Genomic DNA, 13,377 nt, shown 5'->3' on the forward strand with positions numbered 1-13,377 from the left:
GCTCCCTGGCAGCAACACAAAGTCCTCAGTGCTGCGCCAGGCAGAGCACGTAGACCTACGTGCTCACTTGCGCGTGGTGCCACGCAAGCGTGCAATTACATTTCTAGTGGTGCTTGGAAAGGATGGACCTACCCGCGCCTGACAGCCTGCGCAGCCGTTGCCAAAAGCCTGCACATTATCAGCCTGGTTACTAGCAGAAAGGTCGTTTCTGTTTAGCAAAGATAAAACCAAAGCTGTATTTTAAGCATAAGTGAGGGGAAATGAAGAAACAAATACACCTTTTCTGCTCCTAAAACCAACTGGGAAAACAGAAGACATTTGTAACTGCATGATTTATAGATCACTTTTCCCTGCTTTTCTTATGGGAAGATCGTAAATAGCCACAAATTTATAGACAGACTATCCCATTTTATTGTTAAATTGCAAACCAATCTGGCACAAGCAGGAACATCAGTCTGGCTTTCCTATCTGTTGACACCATAGCAACAAAATCTTTGAATTACACCAAAGTGGCTTTTCCACTGGTGATAGGGAAGTGAGTTTGGGCTTTTATTCTTTCCTCGAACCTGAGGCTGAGGTTTTCCACAGCCCTTTGCAGTCCTGAGGAATTACTTGTTGACTGATTAAGTTCCTTGCCCCTTGCCTTTCCATGAAGAGCTGTCCCACGATTGCTGTAGTCAAAAAGATTTGGATGAGCAAACTCCATTTATTCCTGTCTTTCTCAGGAGTTGGACTCCAGTTGAGAAAGTGGGTTATTCAATTAAAAATTTATTTTTTGAGTTTTCTACAGAGAAACCTAAATATTTCAGCAAAAGTGTCAATGAAGCAAAATTCCCTTACAACTTCTCCCTGTACTTCATTTAGAAATTCCCAGCTAGCCAACGGAGGTCACAGATCAAGCTTGTTATCTAGGAGGCTGCAACTTTCAGCTTTTGATTTCTTAGTAATCTAACTCACTCTTACAAAGAGAGGTTATCATGAAAATAAATTTAAAAAAAAATAAAATACAGGTAGTTTCAAAAGGTGAGTATAAATAAACAGCACAGAGAAGACTTCCATCTTCCTTTTCTTCAATGCAATTCAAGAGGTTTTTTTAAACTTGTGTCAGCTACCTTAAAAGCTATTTTGAAGTTTAACCTGCACAACAAGATTATTTCCACTCTTTCCACTTCCCCCTTGCTACTTACTGCTCACAAAAATGCTAATAACACTTTGCATAGCTAAGTGCAACCATCTTCCATCTTTGCAGAAGACAAAATCTGTAACTGTCCTGAAGGTTACTAAGCTGTAAGTAAACCACTTATGCTTTGCATATTTATGTAAGTGAAATAAATATAGAATTCCATCTTCCATCTCAAAATGGCAAAACAGACATGCATGGAATAAGCACTGCCTGGTTTCCTTTGCTCTTAAATGAGGCCACACAATGGTAAACAAATACTCGGGGGTAGGGAAGTGTTTCAAGCGACTGAGCCCAAATTACCATGAAAACAGTGATTATCTTTATTGCTTTGTAAACATATTTAATGGTAACTTCATGTCAAAAATGTTGAGAGGGTTAATTCTGATAGAAGAAGAGAGGCTAAGAAAAAAAAAATCATTTTCCATATCAAGAAAAAGTATTGGAACTGAAAAAATAAAATTATCAGTTATGCAGATAAGCAGGGCCAACTGGTCTCATTTGTTGAGGTGGATGAGAAAGCATTAATTTAAAAACCTAAGGTGGACAACACAACATCTACGAAGAAGTTGAAGTTGGGGAAGGTGCCAAGTCTGACCTCACTGTCTGGAAGCCTTCCTGTTTCGGAGTCAGTCCATAGATGCCTGTCCAGAAACCTCCTGAAGAGCAGTCAGTCAAAACAAAAACATCCAAGTTGCATCAAGAATACCATAGCACAGGGCTTGTTCTTTAAAAAGCTGTGTAACACTCTGTTCATATTCACTGAAAACTGATGGAACAACAATACATCACTTTTATTATTTAACTTGATACACCACACCATTATATCTAAAATTAGATTATTAAAATAAAATTTTATATATTTATAAATGTTACAGAACACTTCCAAGAATAAGATTAATATTTTATTTAATTCCTCATGAATGTGTCCTTAACTAGTGCCAGACAAAACACACAATTTCCTTTTGGCTAACACAATGAATTGGAGAATTAAAATCCTTCCTATTACCAGAATGCAATTCATTCTAGCATACATCATTTGTAAATTAATTAACAAAGATATGCCATCTCTTACAACACTGATCTACTTTACAAAATAACTCCTCTAGCTCTGGGCCTGTCACTGAGCAATCTCCAAACCATCATAACTGGCTCCCAATCCAAACATCGTAGCCCCAGTTCTACAGCATACTTTAGAAATTTCTGAATCTGTGTTTTTTGTTTACTAGAAACACACTCCCATTACTAATGATACAAAGAAGAGAACAGAGGAAGAGGGAAAGGAGTTAAAAGAACATTATTAAAACAATTCTGTCAATATAGTAAACTTAAGACCTAATCTATTAGATGTTATTCTTTGATCAGCACATAGGGAAAATTGCTGCGTTTTTTTTTTTTTTCCTAGGGGAACTTGTACATGGGCAACTACTGTAGAAGTAGTCTTCTCTGGTAATGTTGTTTTATTGCCATCATCTAAGGAAAAAGGGACTTTCCTACATTCTCCATGTAAGGGAATCAGTTCAGGCTACTAAAATGGTCAGAAATCTGTCTTGCATAAGTCAACCTGAAGACAAAAAAAAATAAAAGTTTTACAGTGGCTTGGTTGAAGGCTGAAATAGTTATAAGGACAGAAATAATTTACTGTTTTTCATTATAACAAGATGGTCCTAGCTCTAAATGCATATTTATCATGGAAGTTCCAAAATATTGCATTTACATTAAAATTTTCCGTGAATCCATCCATGAATATTTCCTGTCTGTATTGCAGTTTATCATAGGATTAGTTAATAAACAGGTCTGCTTCACTCGCTAAAGCTTTAGGCTGAAAACTTCACAGAACAGCTTATATGGCAGAGCCACGGGTAGGGCTCAGTGTTGCTATTATAAGTGCAGTTTCAGAACTTATCTGAATATTTTAAGTTATAGTCTAAAATTTGGAATAAGAGCTGGGAGTCAAGCAAAGCTATCTATTTATATGTCATATCACTGAAAACCCTTTATGGTTACTGAGCAGTAATAAAAATGTTAAATAGCAAACAAACTAAGCCCAGGCAGGAAAGGAGTTGAAGCTGGTGAGCTTGAGAAGAGTGGGCTATATTTGAACACAGTAATTGCAGCTCTTCGGTTTATCAGCACTGGTGAAACTCTTGCATAATAGTCTGAGAAGAGGTCTTCAGGAACATGGCAGTAGCGGTCCTGGAGGATTTGTAGGTATGAGTGATAACACGTATTTTACCTCATTCCTGACAGTTAGCAAAAGGTAGAGTTCAAGCTGACTTCTGGCGCCAGTTCAAGTGATTTTAGGATTATTTTAATTAGTAACAGAGGATGGGATTCCAGTTCAGGATCCTTGCCTGGAGCATATTATTGCAAACCTGGACTTTCACCCACACTGCAGAAAATTCAACTCATCTGAAAGATGAAATCAGTACGTTGACAATCGAAAAAATATATATATTTGGATAGAATTTCTGTAGAGGTAATTTAATACCCCCTTACATTCATAAGAAGTTGTTTCATGACTACTGGGTATGCTAGTGAACAACTGTATTTTTAATTAAACTTCTAAAGAAAAAAAATATGTTTATGCTGGTATGTTCTGGAAAACAATTTTTATCCATTTTCTGTTCAAGGCCATATGCTTCCTCAAGCATAAAAAAACTCTCTCCAGAACTACTCTGTTACTTAGAACTACCCTATTTATTTTTTTTTAGCTGCAAAGCCTATGCAGGTATGACAGGATATTTTTAGGATCTAAGAGGCATTTGAAGATTTCACACATGTCTAGCACTACACTACGAGGCAGTTCAAGACATCACTCTATGCATGGAAAATGACTAATAAATTTAAGCAATCCCTGCATAACTAAAGCTTGTGAGCCAGCTCACTGAAACCACTTTGTAAGCAACAAACACACTGGGTAATTTTACTACTACAATGAGGACAACGGTCACCTGATTAACAAGCAAACTGCAGTTAGTTCCAAAGTTTTTTAAAAACAGATTTAAAAATACAGTTAAAAGGAAGAAAGGAAAAAAAAAAGACAACACTAAAGTAAATTTACAGCTTGAGACCTGATAAGGCTAAATTATTGTCACAAAACCTATTAACTAGCACCTAGCCAAACCAAACTGGCTAGGCCACAGGGTTGTTTCAGGGATGTTTACGGCCTAAGAGCAAACTACAGACAGGTGAGCAAACTCTGTATACACTCACTCCATTTTCAGTCAATCAGTGATTCCTGTTAAGGTACATCCCCATCTGCAGTGGTCATACTCTAAACTGTACCTTTTTGGAATTAAATGTGGTCATACTTAACTGTACCTTAATGGAATTAAGTCCATTCTCAAAAAAGAGTCAGAAGCAAAATTCAATTTCTGTGGGTCTGAAGAGTAATGTAAAATATGATACCACTATATTTGGAAAGGAAGCACTGTAGATAATGGCATTCAACTTCACTTTTTTTTTTTTTAATTTGAAGACCATTATTACACCGCCATACTTGTCAGGCCATAATGTGGAAGTGTTACAAGGCTAGCCACTTTTCCCTCAATGTTTGGGAACGTGCGCTTGGAGTCTGGTTATCTTCCTCTTGACATTAAAGTTGTAGTGCTGGAGAAAGCAGAGTTTACTTTTCTACCAATTTGCTTTGATTTTACTTCTACAAGACAATACCAATGAGATGGCTAGAGAGCCTGATGAAGATATTCCTCCTTTTGTCATGTCGAGCATAAACACCATGCAATCATCGCAGAGATTCCTCAAGGAAGATTACACGGGAGCAATTGCCACCTAGTGTTGACCATTTTTTCCAGCCTGCTCTCACACAACATTGTTCCCTTGAGTCAGGGACTATTGGCAGTGGCAGAGGCAAAATCCTCTGTCCAGCCTGCCTCATCTGCACCACCAAGCTGGAGGCAATTTGCACAAAACACAGGCGGTATATTTCTAACCTGCAGCTGGGATAATAGTCTCTTCATTCTATAATCAAAGATTTTCAGTGCAGTACATTTCCTTAACAAAAAGTTACAGAGTATTTCATTAAGTTGGTTTTGTTTCTGTGGTCATTAACAGCATCTATCACTTGCTGTTCTACTCTTTAGCTGACAAATAATATTATTTCCCTTCTACGCCACCCAATCATTTTACTTGCCCTCTTCCCAATCATCTTCAAGAGCATTCCAGATTTTTGGAAGGCTCCAAGAACCCAAAGGTATGATTTCATCCCAAAGTTCCCAAAAGCTATGAGCACACACAACTGGCTGGTACCTATAAATCTGCCACAGGAGTCACAATGCAAGTGTAAGGTGCATTTATTGCTTTTGTAATAGGAGTTGGTCTCTGGAGGGTATTCCGAGTATTTGGACCAGGAGAATATACCACAGGGAACACTGTTTGCCAGCAAAGTATCTTCTTATGAAACAATGAAATGTTTTGAAGCACTCTTTGTTTTCTGGATGTTTGTGATTCCATGTACCCCCAAGTTAAAGTGAGCTTCAAAGAATACTAAGTACGTGTCTAGATGTCGCTGGGATTCACTTGCACATTTGAAAAGCACGTTCAAAATAGCACACTTCTAGGAATTGTTTCAATGTGTTAGAATTTGTAGTCATTTTCTACAGGAACGAAGGACTGTATTTCAGAGCTATTGCACTTAAAATTTGATGATGAATAGAATTTGTGCATATAAACAACTCACCTGATAAGAAGAATATTCAAAAACACCACTGTCAAAGCCTATTCCCAGTAAGACTAGTTGAATTTACATGCTCATTTATAAGCTGAGGAGTCAGTTTACATTAGCATCCAACTGCCTCCACATCATTATGTACCCAACATAGAAAAGGAATTAGAGCATCTTCCTGACACCTCTCTGGGTAAACCATACAGGATTTGGGAGTCTCTGGAAAGCAGAATGCCCTCCTGAATGAATGAACCAAATTCCAAGGAGGGTCTAGATAAACTGCTGAAAGTTTCCAATGTAAACTTGAGCCAATATTATTTGAAATAAAAACCTATGCTCATTACCAGAAACTGACTGGTATTTCACTAGCACATTCCAAAGGGGAGATACACCACAGTCAGGGGCATGCAGAGTGAGAGCTGAACTCACCTAGGTTCACAAAATGTTGTAAGGAAGATGCAGCAATACTGGATTCAGCATGCAAAAACAACTGAGATCCAAGCTTTACCTCTCTGGTGACTTGAATCAACCTGTCTGGAAGTTCATATTTTATCATTAGTTTTTACAATAGAAACAGAGAAAGTTTTAATGGCAAAAAAGCCACAGCTCGGGAGAATTTTATCATTTTGACCAGAACATTATACATATCCCTGTTAATATCTTCACTGTTCCGTGAAAACAAAGAGTGGATGAAGTAGTATCATACCCAAACACACACACAGAAAAAGACCATCTTAGGTGGATATCACAATATAGTGGTTAATGGAGTCAAAACTTTTTTGGAGAGAAAAATTTGCCCTTTTTTGTACTGTAATTACAAGAAGTCAGCTCCATACACCTTTTAAAGGTGTGTGGAATAAGAGGGATTGTAACAGAGGAGTGCGTCATGAACAAGCTCCTGCTATAGATGAGTAGTTTTAATAATCTTTTCTAGCTTAGGTTAGTACTGAAGCTAGATTTGATTGACTGTGGGAGCCAAAGGCCTTTTTCAGAGCACAGTCCACATGGGATCAAGTATAGCCTGAACAAAAACAAGCAGGAACTGTTCCCTGAATGTGTTCATCAGTTTGCAGGACGAAGAAGCTGCCTGTTTTTGCAGAGGATATATCAACATCACTGAACAACAGCTTTTTAATAAAGCAAACACAAGTTGTTTGCTTCCTCTTAAAGAAGGGAGATAATCCATTCCCTAATCAATCAGTGCTCTAAGCTTTCTCGGTTTTGCTCTCTGAGTTAGTTTTCTCAGTCTGGGATGCATTTTATAATATGGTTATACGTACAGATTATTAAAGAAATGAACTCCATAGTGTCTATACGTTGTGCCACAAAAATACTATGAGAGGAAAGATCCCGAATGGATTCTAAAAAAAGTCAACACAGCTGACAATTTAAGGGGCAGGGGCTGTTTAAATCTCATTTGAAGATTTCAGCTAGGATAAAACTCTCAGAAAACTTTAAAACAGAAAAGCAAAGAAGATTGGGGCGGAGGAGGGAGCAGACAGGCGAAGGGAAAAGGTGGTGCAAGAGGGACAAGAATTTCCTCAACAACCTGAGTCTAGAGGCTTAATGTGACTTCCAGCCTGTTCTCCGAGTTCGAACAATTGTCACAGGATTTTTGTAACTTTCAGGTAGTATACAAAGCAAATAATAAGAAAAAAAGTCTTGTTTTCGTATGTTGATCATAAAAGAGAACATGCAGCTCAGGGGAAAATGGGATATCAAAAGCCTCTGTAGATGGGACCCCTGGCTGCACATCTGCTCAGAAGAGTTATGAAGACAGATTACTACATGGAGGATAAAAGGCATACTAAGTGTTAAGGTTTACATAGTAGGAACACCCAAGATGCAACATGCTACTCAAAATTCAAGTATACAGGTGTCTTCAGGTATCCATGTGTCCTGCTACTCTGAAGAAAACAAAATATCATTTTCTACAGTGAAATGCACACAGTCTTCGACCACACATGCATGCATAGTTAGAGCTCCAAGGACTTTGCCACATGGATCTAACACCTGGAACTCGTTGTTGCAACACATTCTTAATCCTGATCTGCATGGAGAGTGCTGGGCCTCACAGCACTGGATGCATTCCAGTACCGTTATTAGTCTCACAGAGGAGCCAGCAGAAAGTAGCAGCATAGATTTAGGAACAGATTTCCAGATTCCCCATTCAGTTTTTGGTTGATTGCATAAATCCAGTGCTTGGAGGAGTTAAATGCCTGCATACTTTTCCAGGAGAAAGACACTCTCAATGAGCAAAAGCTAACACACAGCTCTGCCAGTTTTCCTGCTTTAGGAGATTAGGCTTAAGACACAGATAAACCAAGTGTTATCGAAAACAGAAAGATAATGCGGGTCAAGGACTTGGAGGATACTGTTAGCTAATTTTCAGTAGAAACTCGGGCTGATAAAGCTGCTGGAAAAAATCAAAGATCTTTCACAATTATCAGGTTGTTCAAGACACATTCAAAGATCACCTACTCCTCAAAGTTGCATTTCTCTGTTATAGGCAGGGAGGGGTTTAACACTGCTTTGAACAGTGCCTTCCATCAGCACACAGATTTACACTTGACCAAGTTTCTTACCAGCTTTTGCATTTAACCAGTTTCTCTGGTTTACCAAAACCAGCTTTACCAAACAGAAAAGCCAGCCTTAGCAAGATTGCAGTATTCTTGCAGTCTCTCAGGTAAATTTTCAATGAAGACCTCATGTATAAATTAAGATCTACCCTGGTTTTACCAAGGAAAGGAGTAGTTAGCACTGTCCAACTTCAAAACACCAGAGCTTCAAAAAGGAAAGTCCAGACGCTGCCCTTAGCTGTTAGATAGGCTCTCACATTGGTTCCAGCTGTACCACCTAGCTACAATTAGGGTTGAGACTTTGCTGAGATAGGCCATTAACCATATAGTTAAAACCAGTAATTGGACAACACTTCAGGAACAATGATTTGCATTTATTGTCAATCAGCATGATTGCACACCAGCTCTGCTTGGTTTGATAGACTACTGGAATTCCTAACAGCAAAAGAAATACGATGAAAGGGCTTGAAATACAGCAACAGATTATCACAAGCCTAGATCTCCTATACTAATCTATGGTGCAGCTTTACAGAAGACTTTCTGTGACCTAACACCCACGACCACATTGGGGTAAGGTTTAGGGTACACTTGGTCAGATTTAATTACAGATTAATGAGTTTTAGGAACAATATTTGAAGCACAGCCATGATGCACACTGTAGCAACCATAAAACTAAAGACTCAAATTTCATTTTCACTTTGCCAGCTATCTTCTTCAGTGACACATGAAACGTTCATATTCTACCTAAGATCATGAGTGTAAAACAGGTGGTATGCACTTAAAGATGTATTTAACTAGTTGTGTTCTTTTCAAATTTACCAGAAGCTAAACGTATCAATTGGCAAACAGCAGTAATAGCATCCATGGTCTGAGAAGAAACAACAGAACTTTCTGAAAACAGAAAGCAGACTCTACATCTACCAATTTTGTATCTTCAAGCTTCCTTGCCACAGACACACGACTTAATGCACCCATGGCTTTCCACCTCAAGTAAGCTGTAATTGGCTGTTGACAAACCCTTGACCTCCCAAATCCAATAGGATTTAGAGCACTTCACTACTTCTAAGTAGACCTCTTAGTGTGTTTCCAGAACAGCCCAAAGAAACCTGCTGTATATCACCATCACAATTAGTATTCAGAGTTCTTTTTACTTGACAAGCTACCTCTCCTTTCCAATTCCTCCACACAAGCTGATAGCTTGAAGCTCTTTATAACATTTTGCTAGTGCTGAAGGCCCTTCCATACATTTTAAATGGAGACAAGATGAAAGAGGTGCTTTCTCTTACCCTTAGTAGTTAACAGGATGCCCTCAGGGAGTCTAAAACAGAGATCTTGAAAGAGAATAAAATGCTCCTGAGCTGCCAGAGGTGGTCTGAACAGACATACACAAAGGCTGCTGACTACAGCAGTTGAAAGCAGGCTCTTAACATCACAGGTAGCTACTATATTCTTTAGACCCCTTGTCCAAAGGTGTAAGGAGGAGCCAGTAGAGTTAAGGATTTTTATGCTCCTGATGTGGTCGGCAACTCAAGAAAGCTGAATTCAGCTTCATGCTTCAATCTCTGCAAGAGGATTTGAGGCCAGTACATCTCCCACTAGTGTCAGTGACTATTTTTGCCCTTTACATCACCATCTTTTTGTTGTCTGGTTTTAGCATCGCACCTATTACTACGGGTATCTTTTTCCAGAAAGCTTTTCAAAAGCTTTCTTCATGTAAATAGATTACAAATCCTTTTAGCTAATTCATATGAGCAGGCCATTTATTTGGGCTTGTTCCTCTCTTATTGTATGAGGATCATTAGATTTGCTAATACTAATACAATAACTAAGTTATCAAGTCACCAAAAATAAAAAGTATCACTCTCTGCTTTAGAGTCTTTTTCATTTGAATGACCTAGGAGAAAGGACTGATGAAAACATACCCATTAAAAATTGTAATGGCAAGAATACTATATCTGTATCTAAGGAATTCACTTAACACTCACAAAACACTACAAAAGACAGCCTAGCTGTGTAGCTTCCACCTTGCTTTTTTATATTTCATTTACTGGAGCTTTCACAACTTGTTATTCCATGACTTAATGGAAAATTGCCTATGCCACATTATTTTCAACACAGCATACACAGTCAATAGGCTCTGAATAAATTAGGAACAAGTCATTGCTAACAGAGGAGATGAAAGGAACACACATTCAATGTGGTTCAAAAAAGTTACCTACTAAATAGTTAATGAAGATTCAGTCTGAGAAGGCACCATGAAAAATACTCATGTAATGTGAACGAGATCATTAAATCACAAGTTTATACCTCATTTATAAGCAAATAAAAGGTAAGTTTAATCTCTTTTTGAAGACTTTATTTCAAGAGACCCTTCTACATTGTTTCAGAGTAAGAATCTCAATTGTCCACCTATTTTTATCTGATTGTGCCAAGAAACTGCTCTAATCAAGACATTACAGTGTGTGGACTGCAGTCATCAGTAGAATCTCCTGCATAGTACATGCTGATACTGTTGAAACCTGAAGGCCTTGCTGAAGATAGCATCTTCCTCACTTTCCACTGACTGTGAAAGAATCCATCATACTTAAGATCATACCCTTGAGAAGTTAGTGTCCTGAAGGCTTGAAGGCTTTTAGTGGCAGGCATTCAGTGGTCTGAAGAAAAATTTTGAAATATTTTCCTTCCCCTACCATTTTTAGAGGTGAGATTATAACTGATTATTTTCTGTTCACTGTCCAACCAGATTATAACTGCAAGTTGTAGTTTCAAACACGGTTGCAGCAACTACCCCTTTCAGCTGGGTATTGAACCCATGAGACAGCTCAGGGGTCTCCTCTTTGTCTCCACTGTACTATTTGGTGACTAAGAAAGTCTCAAAAGCACTGTAACCACGTGGTATTTGCAAGTGAAAACAAAACAGCAAATACAAAAGTACTGAGTATAGCAGCATCTAATCTGCTATTTCACATGTCTGTTCTCCTAGTGTTTTCACTAATCTTACTATCTTGTAACTTTACTTAACTCAGAAGGATTCCTCAGGCAAGAAGGGTGGTGGTGCAAACAATCTAGCACTCGGTCTCTTGGTAAAAGCTGTTTCTGTGAGCTCTCAGCTAGACTACTAGAAAGCAGTAGAAACTACTCAGAAAACAGCTATAGTTTTTCTTAATATCTCTACATTGTCATGATTTTATTTAGATTGACCTAAATTTATGGGTTTTGCTGTCCAAGCATAGAATAACTACATTACAAAAGTGACTGGGCTACTGCCAGCTTGCACAATCTACTGGGAAAACAAAATGTAAATTAAGACTTTATATAATGAGCTTTTGTCCTAATCAAATGTACAGTTGGGTTTTTCTTCTTCTACAATAGCTTATATCACACACACAACAATAGTGCAATAATAGTGATACATTTAACAAAACTATGATAGTACATACATGTGCTAAAAGGTAAGAAAAAAGACTGGATGGAAAGATGGAACACAGAGGGCAGTACTGGAAACTTTATTGTTCTATTGTTTAAGCATATAAAACACTTCTATCTACAAATCAGTAGAGCAATTGATTCAATAAGCATAAGAAACACACTTTAAAGATCTCAACAGTTTCAACTCCTACCAGTAAGACTAAAGAAAACAAACACATAAAAAAATCCATTTGAGTAGTTTTTCCTGTGTGAAAGCGCTTTACAACATCTAACAATTTGAATCTGGACAGAAAAATCCATGTAATTAAAAAAAGAAAATCAGTACAAGGACATCCCTTTTGAAGTTAGCTTTTACTCCTTACCAAAGCAAAAATTGGGTCATCAGAGTATTAACAGATCCCCAATGACAATATAGTACCCTTGATTATTCAGCTATTCTTAATTAAAGGATTGGCATCACTCCCTAAAACAGAAAGTCCATTTAAAGTTTCTACTTCATCAAAGAACATTTACTAGCACTTTCTCCAGAAATCTTTCTGACCAACTTGTGACTGTACACCCAACAAACTAAGCCTGTACTACAGGACTGTAATCCTTTCACCATTTCAGTAAAGCACTATACCACCAGAACAAATAAATATCCAGATTAAGCCGAGACACTACGATGCCAAACTACTATGACATTCAGCAACTAAAAGTCAAGGTAATAGACTTTAGTCTAATGGGAAATAAGGGCTCCAACTCATAAAAACATCTTCCAACTCTCCCTAGGAAAAAAAAAAAAGTTTACCTTTTGTCAGATCACAAAAGCAAGACTGCTAACCGCTTTGCCTAACACGAATTTGCAAAATGCTACTGAAAATTTACCTTCATGGTGTTGCCCAATAAAGCTGACAGTGTCTCCAAGGTCTTACAAGCTACAGCTGCCACTAGATGTCATACACCTGGAAAAGCAGAAGGAATAATAAATGCATGAACCCTGTGGTCCTAAGCCCCAATTACTTGAACTGCCTCAAAGAAGGTAAAGGAGCCAGCTTCTAGTTGTCCTGACCCTCCTGCATGTGAAACTTCAGGAGTTTTCAGTTAGTATTTATCTATCTTCTACCATAAAAGAGTGTGGCAGTAACATAAAATCATCTACCTCTATTATGTTTTCCAAACTTCTCTATGTCCTGCTGGTAGCCTGCTTAGAGCAGTAGCTCTAGGTAGGCAAGAGGTCTGCTCTCCCAGTCTCTAGGCCAGATGTCATTATCTCTTTTTCCATGTTTTGTCCCATTTATTTCAAAAACATTTTAATTCTTGTTGTTTATGACTGGTGAAAACCCTAGATAATAGCAATGCAAACTTCCATTGGATGGCTATGGTTTTTATTTAATTTAAGTAAAAGTTGGGCTACTTTTCAAAGCCATATACTTAATATACAAAAAAATAGATAGCTTTGATTTTAATCAGCATTGTGCTTTGAACACAGTCACCTAATTCCATTTGGGGATGCAGTCACATTA

The 13,377-nt window shown here is 37.9% G+C and overlaps 1 long non-coding RNA gene across 2 annotated transcripts in view; it reads right to left on the bottom strand.

The window, feature by feature from the left end:
• LOC310900202 overlaps nt 1–12,719 on the bottom strand; it is a 37,314-nt gene extending 24,595 nt beyond the window's left edge. Inside the window, exons 1-2 of one of the 2 annotated variants that reach the window (XR_014584907.1) lie at nt 12,663–12,715; nt 6,294–6,398 (exon numbers count right to left, since the gene is read on the bottom strand). This is a non-coding gene — a long non-coding RNA (uncharacterized lncRNA). Of the gene's footprint in view, nt 1–6,293; nt 6,399–12,662 lie in introns of both variants that reach the window. The other variant, XR_014584908.1, reaches the window with a different exon arrangement.
• Nucleotides 12,720–13,377: the final 658 nt, after the last annotated feature.

This window comes from Anser anser, assembly GCF_964211835.1.
Source record: "Anser anser genome assembly, chromosome: 5".
Classification (NCBI taxonomy): Eukaryota; Metazoa; Chordata; class Aves; order Anseriformes; family Anatidae; genus Anser; species Anser anser.